General features: G+C 45.8%; 1 protein-coding gene across 3 annotated transcripts in view; it reads left to right on the top strand.

Annotated features, from left to right (window-relative positions):
- The first annotated feature begins 1554 nt into the window (after positions 1-1554).
- tpst1 (tyrosylprotein sulfotransferase 1) overlaps positions 1555-6000 on the top strand; it is a 38844-nt gene continuing 34398 nt past the window's right edge. For 2 of the 3 annotated variants that reach the window (XM_083985021.1, XM_083985019.1), the window contains exon 1: positions 1555-1732. The gene's annotated coding sequence lies outside the window, so the exon portion shown is untranslated. Of the gene's footprint in view, positions 1737-6000 lie in introns of all 3 variants that reach the window. The other variant, XM_083985020.1, reaches the window with a different exon arrangement.

Below are 6000 nucleotides of genomic sequence, written 5' to 3'. Positions count from 1 at the left end.
AAGGTAAATGACTTGTGTTTATTTTAATCAGCTTAAAGCAGAAGTAAGCGATCCGGTCGTTTTGGCTAATGCTGCGTTCCAGGTAGGCTTTTGAAACCGTAAATTACAGCTTCAAGTCACAACTTACGACTTTGTAGCGTTTCAGGCAACCCACTCGTGTTTTTCCGACCTGTTTTACCTGTGAAAGTCACTATAACGGCCACTCGTAACTTCCGACCCGTGAACTCGTACCAGATCGAACTGGTACGACTTCACAGGACGGAAAAACACGAGTCTACGAGTTTCCTTGAACGCACCATAACAGTCCTCGTCCCTACGTCACCACATTCACGGCGTCCCTTGGCTGCACACACAGCCCTGCATGCCGTTCTTTCTCCTCATTGGATAAAAACTGTAGGATACGATAAATGTTTTCTCCTCGGCTCAGAGCAGAGCATAGGGACTAACAGACCCGTGTTTCGGTCCAAACACTCTATGTAAGTGATTGCTGTCGGAGGATATAACTACTAGTGCAGTAAATCTGTTAAAATTAGATGTGAGTGCAATTTTGACTGCTTTTCAGCCAGTTTTTTTTAAATGTGTTTTGAAAGTGGTGTATGTATGACATTCTTGTCTTGTTAGTGGTAAACTGTTCCAAATGTGACTGCCTTTGACTGACAGTACTGACTGACTAAAGGTGGTGCGTCTTAATGGTATTGCACAATCCCCTCTTGTGGTATCCCTCATGCAGGTGTTGGGCCAGAAGTTTCATTTTGATGTCATCTTGTTATCTTTTTTATCACTTACTTCTGCTTTAACTCTGTATGTATATATTTTGATGGATATGTATGTATTTATTTTTTATTTTGCTTGTTTATTTTTGGATGGGGTGTGCTCTATGGAGTTGTTGAGAGACTACTGTAAGAAAGAGATCAAATCAAATCAAATCAACTTTATTTATATGGCACTTTTCATACGTTGTAACACAAAGTGCCTCACAGAAGATAAAAACAAAACAATTGATATAACAATTTTCCCATTTCAACTGCAATATTTTGCATCATTAACATTAATATATTCTATGGCTGAATGAATTCTGGATTAATACATTTATTTCAAACATGTCTAAAATAAAATAATAATTATAAAAACAAAACAATTAAGAAAATAAAAATAAAAGTAGGCCTATCATCAAATCATAGTAGTATACACACAAGTTTGAAAAAGGAGTAGGAAGTATACACTTAAAAAAAAAACTACCCCTTTATAAGTCATTAGGTTTATACATTTTTCATATTATCGCTAATAATATATGTAATTAATCATAACTTCTGTTCTAAAATCAATATTTACAGAGTAATTGTTTTATTGATTAGCTGCTGACTGAGCCTGTACTGTACCTTTTATATCCGCTGTAGCCCCGCCCAGTGGCGTGTGGGCCAATCAGCGGCGCCGACACACGGCCCCTCTCGGAGTTCTGGACCAATCAGAGCTCGCCTCTCTCCGTCAGCGCAGCAGCAAGTTGTAGCTGTAGTCTCCCTCCTTTACCTCGGCTCAGCTTCAGCTTCAGTCCAGCAGCAGCAGCGGCAGCAGCAGCAGCAGCAACGAGCCCGACGACAGAGCCTCTGTTGCGGGCTGAGTGCACGGAAAATGCCCGGAAAGTGAGCGCGGAGGTTCGGTTGGGACTGTCCGGATTTGGCGCTGGATCCAGTGGAAGTTTATTTTGCGAACGACAGATAGATAGCAGCATTAGGTAGGTAGGTTATTGAGCGCCGTGCTGTTGTTGCAGTGTCCGTCTCTCTCTCTCCCCGTCTCTCTGTCTCTGTCTCTCCTCAGCTCCGGAGCTGCGACTGTTCAACGCACATTTTTCCACCGCGGGGCCCTGAACGACCTCCTCCGACCGACGTTTCCTCGTCTCCAACAACACAACACGACACAACACGGCCGCTCTTCCCTCCCCGACGGCGGGTTATGTAAGGCGGCTGAGCAGCGGGGGGGAAAGACGGTTCCCTCCGCCGGGCGCTGAGCGGGGGGAATCGACCCTGGGCTCGCGGTCGATAACGATCGCAGCCAAACGAACGAACGAAAAGAGCCATTAGAGTCCGTTAGAGACATGACGGTCGGTCGGTGGGTCCGTTATGTTCCGCCCTCAGGGGGGTTGATCAAATCAACCACCGGAGCTCGGTTATTAACGTTGCAACACCTCGGAAAACACCGGAGACTTTGTTGGGGTTTTGTGTGTGTGTGTGTGTGTGTGTGTGTTTTTTTTAACGGATGTGGAGAAGAAGCCAACTCATGTCCGCAAAAACACCCCAACTTCAACCCATTCCCCTCGGTTCTGTCCTCGGCTTCCAGACCGGGCAGGGTGCGGTGAGAGCCCGCTGGGGAAGTTCACTAATCCTACAAATAATACAGATCATATTAATAATAATACCTAAACAGAAGATCCGAGATTGCAGGAGTCACCTCTGGCGGATCTGCAGCTTTGATGCCGAACCGGACCGCAACCAGCCCCGTAATGGCCGAACACGGTCACCGAGGAAGAGAGGAGCAGACACCGTTTAATTGCAGTCACTGTAAATTTATGGGGTTTGGTTTGAGGCTGGTCTGCAGCATTAATAGATAATGGAGTGTGTGTTGGGGCTGGGGGGTGACATGTTGTGGCCTGTGAGTGCAGTGAAACACCACGGCCAGGCCCGGTTCAGCCCAAACCCCCGAACAGACACCGACCGGTGTTAAAAGAATAGTTCACCCAAAATTCAAATTTCATTCTCATTATCTACTCACCCTCATGTGGACTAAGGGCCGGGAGAAGTTTCAGAGTCCCCCGTGGCTTCTCTGAGTTACAGGGGGTCTCGGCGTAGCAGTGCATGTCCATATAACGGTTGCAAATGGATACCAACTGTCTTCGTAACAAAAAGACACACCAAAAAACATCCAAATACCTCCATGCTGCTGGTATGTAATGTCCGTCTTGTATTGAAGCCCCAAAATGTGAAATTGTTCCAAAATAAATCAAATAAGTCTATTTTTCAAGCTTGTTTGTAACAGAAGCTCCTCTTCCTGGTCCGTCCAAATCTCGCGAGATTTGCGCCGGCGTCATTTAATGTTTTTTGGAACAGTTTCACATTTCGGGGCTTCAATACAAGACAGACATTACATAGGAGCAGCATGGGGGTATTTGGATGTTTTTTGGTGTGTCTTTTTGTTACGAAGACAGTTGGTATCCATTTGCAACCGTTATATGGACATGCACTGCTACGCCGAGACCCCCTGTAACTGAGAGTGAAATTTGAATTTTGGGTGAACTGTTCTTTTAAGTATTGGCTGACAGCATCATCATCCGATCAGTGCAGCGGCCTGTGGTGGTGAACACTCAACCATGCAAACTAAACTGGGTCCAGTGGCAGCAGCAGTGGGCCGGTTGGCTGGTTGGTTGGTAGCTATGCAGCCGGGGGAACATCTGCTGCAGCCAGGTGGTCCGAGGGGTGGAGGCCGGGGTGGGGTGGGGGGGTTTCCAGAGTTGGTGGGTTCAGGCTCCGCTCAGTGGGTCGTCCTCCACAGCTGCAGCCGAGGCCACTGCAGGGCCCCGGGCCGCCAGGGGACACCAGCACAAAAACACCTAGGCTAAAGATTTTTCCTCCGTCTGAGTCATAGTTTCCTTAAACAGTTGCACAAAACACCTTAAGATTTTCCTGAATTTCCTTCCAAGCACTTGAGTTCAGACTTGAGGGGAGTTTCTTGAAGGTGAAAAACAGTTCACTGTAAGATTTTCTCGGTTTGAATTAAGGTTTCTTACATGAAACACCTTTAAGGTCTTCACCGATTTAATGTGTTTTATTCTTAAAGCAGAAGTAAGCGGAATGTTTGTGTTAATATAAGTCTTAAATAGTTATATCTTCCGACAGCAATCACTTATATAGAGTGTTTGGTCTGAAACACGGGTCTGTCAGTCACTCTGCTCTGCTGTAAGCCGAGGAGAAAACTTTCCTTGTATCCTACAACCTTTATCCAATGAGGAGAGGGAACGGCATAAAGGGGCGGTCCTCTCTGTGTGTGCAGCCAAGGGATGCGCGTGAATGTGGTGACGTAGGGACGAGGGCGGGGACTGCTAACTCCATCGGCTGAAAAGAAGTTAGCCAAAACCACCGGATCGCTTACTTCTGCTTTAACAAACATATTAATGTCAGTGAAGTTGTTGCACAAAAGACCTTCAGTTAAGATTTTCTCAAGTTTCTTTACATATTGTTTCTCAAAACACCTTAAGCTAAGATTTCCTTTACAACCTTTCTTTTAAAATATAAGGAATAATTGCGCAAAACCCCCTTAAAGCAGAACTATGCAACTTGGCCGGAAATAGCTCGCTCCTTCGTTGGTTTCTCTTTTTTTCCCTCTCCGGGGCTCCCCCACAGTTCTGGGAGGCACATGTCACTGTCGTAAAAAAAAAAAAAACTCGCCGCCCCACCTCCTCCACCCCCTCCCTACACGTTCTTGTGTTTACTGCTGAAGGTAGAGAGCGGTGTTTGCTAAGCACGGAGCTAACGCTAACAGGGAGCTAATGCTAACACGGAGCTAACGCTAATACGGCCACACACAGACAAAGACACAGACATACACACACACATGAATAAAGGTTCCAAAACGCGAAGGCGTGTGTGTGTGTGTCATGATGTATTACATTATCTTATAAAAGATCCATGGTGTGTGTGTGTCTGTTAGCATTAGCTCCGTGTTAGCCACAAGCCGAACTTCATCAGTACAAACATGTTTCCATGGTTTCCTCCGACTTTCCGAACTCAAACCAATCACGATTCATGACATGCATGACGTCATCTGCGTTCTTATCTCGTACTGCCGTAAGGCAGTTTCTCGCGATAGTTCTATCCATTGATGAGATTTACACCGAGACGGAGGACTGATCTTGCAAGTGCGGTTTTCAGCCAGTGGGGGGGGTGAGCGCATTGGCCTAGACCCCATTCACCTCATAATAGGTCACTCTACCATCACAGTGACTCTGAGCCACAATAATTACAGCCAAAATCCTGCATAGTTCTGCTTTAAGGAAAGATGTTCACTTTTATTTAGGATTTTCTCTTTATCTTAGTGGCGTTGATCTCCATGGAAACAGTGGAGTTTTACAGCTGTAAAATGTCCTTCGCTGCTGAAAATGCCTTACTCTTTTCCCTTAACTGATGAGATCCATGAAGAGGACAGGTGTTTAAATGGAAGAGAATGAGGAAGAGGAGGGGGGAGGAGGCTACGACACCTTTCATCTCGTCACTCTCGGCCTCGGGCGACTCCATCGACTCGGCCCCACCGTGTCATTACGACTGTCGGAGCACTAATGAGCCAGCTGACTCCGGTGACCTCTAACGACCCACGGGGGTTAATTACCTGGGAGTCCACCGCTCAGTCTGGAGTGAAGAGGCCTCGTTAACCTGAGTCGAACTCCTCGTAAAGCACTCGGCCTCCCAACGACAGAACCCCGCTGAGCTGAGGCTTCCTTAAAGTGCAATTGAATTAAACCCCCTGAAGGGTTTTCCTTTAAGTTCAGAATTAAAAGGTCTTTTGCCTTATCTTAAGTAATCCTTTAATGTCAGTCAAGCTGTTGCACAAAGACCAATATTAGGCTTCCTTAAAAAAACACCTGCACAAAACATCTCTTTAATCTGGGTCATGGTCATTTCTTAAATCCTTGGACCTTAAGTGGCACTAAAGACCTTAAATTAAGATTTTCATTAGTGTCAGTTCGTCAAGAAAAAGACAGCTGTACGAAACGCCTTAGGTTAAGATTTTCCTTAAGATAAGGTTTCTTTAGACTACGTCCATGTCTTCTTCTCCTTAAAGCTTCCCGAGGCTGATCGGAGGTCAGATTGATCCCTGATCATTATTATTGATGACTTCAGTCGTGTTTTAAGCTGAAATCCTGACGAACAGCAGCTTTTGAACATCAGCGTCTCCACGGCAACACTCCCACAGCACTGTCACACCGCTTTACAAACTGCATTCATAGTTGACTAC

Source organism: Trachurus trachurus (genome assembly GCF_905171665.1).
Source record: "Trachurus trachurus genome assembly, chromosome: 13".
Lineage (NCBI taxonomy): Eukaryota > Metazoa > Chordata > Actinopteri > Carangiformes > Carangidae > Trachurus > Trachurus trachurus.
The sequence above is the reverse complement of the archived record's forward strand: the minus strand, read 5'-3'. Positions and strand labels throughout refer to the sequence as shown.